The 733-nt window shown below is 50.5% G+C and overlaps 1 protein-coding gene across 1 annotated transcript in view; it reads right to left on the reverse strand.

Annotated features, from left to right (window-relative positions):
* The window catches only part of FAM60A (family with sequence similarity 60 member A), an 18,100-nt gene extending 17,569 nt beyond the window's left edge, over positions 1-531 (reverse strand). The window contains exon 1 of the mRNA XM_014937280.1: positions 498-531. The gene's annotated coding sequence lies outside the window, so the exon portion shown is untranslated. The remainder of the gene's footprint in view (positions 1-497) is intronic.
* Between the last annotated feature and the right edge of the window lie 202 nt (positions 532-733).

A 733-nucleotide genomic window follows, 5' to 3' on the forward strand; every position in this document is an offset into this window, starting at 1 on the left:
GCAGCGCTGCTTTTTTCCCCCAATACTTTGCTTTTGGGGGGGATTGAATGGTAGTGAAAAGGAGGGAGAAGTTCCCGAGAGTTGCGGGGGACGGGTCCGCAGCAAAGGGTGGGGGGAAGGCGCTTCTCCCCCCTTTAAAAAGCCCACTGGTGGAAGGAAGGAAGGAAAAAGAGTAAAAGAGGGAGAAAAACGCCGCGCGCTCGTGGGGAAATGGTATTTTTCAAGGAGAATCCTCATAGGTAGCAGGCAGTGTTGTGCCTCGCAGCACCCAGTTGAAGAAAACTGATGTCCTGGTGCCCATCATAGAATCGTCTAGGTTGGAAGGGACCTTAAAGATCAGCTAGTCCAACCGTCAACCTGACTCTTACCAAAAAAATAATAAGAAGAAATAAGCAATAAAAAAAACCCCAAAAAATCACGGTTTAACCCCCCCTCGCCTGTACTTTTTCTCCCGAAGTGGAAAGGAAATAAACAGGGAAAATAAATAAAGCACTCACCGCTCCTGCAGCGCCAAACGTGCGGTGCGCGGCGAAGCCCTTTCCGTGAAGAAATTTTTCCTCATATCCAACCTAAACCTCCCTGGCACAACTTAAGGCCATTTCCCCTCATCCTATCTCCTGTGACTTGGGAGACAAGACTGACCCCCGCTTCTCTACAACCCCTCTTTTCAGGGAGTTATAGGAGGAGGGGGGGAAGGGGGTGGAGCTTCGCCCTCGTTAGTGACGGCCAAGGT

The sequence above is a fragment of the Calidris pugnax genome, unplaced genomic scaffold, assembly GCF_001431845.1.
Source record: "Calidris pugnax isolate Ruff unplaced genomic scaffold, ASM143184v1 scaffold1, whole genome shotgun sequence".
Classification (NCBI taxonomy): Eukaryota; Metazoa; Chordata; class Aves; order Charadriiformes; family Scolopacidae; genus Calidris; species Calidris pugnax.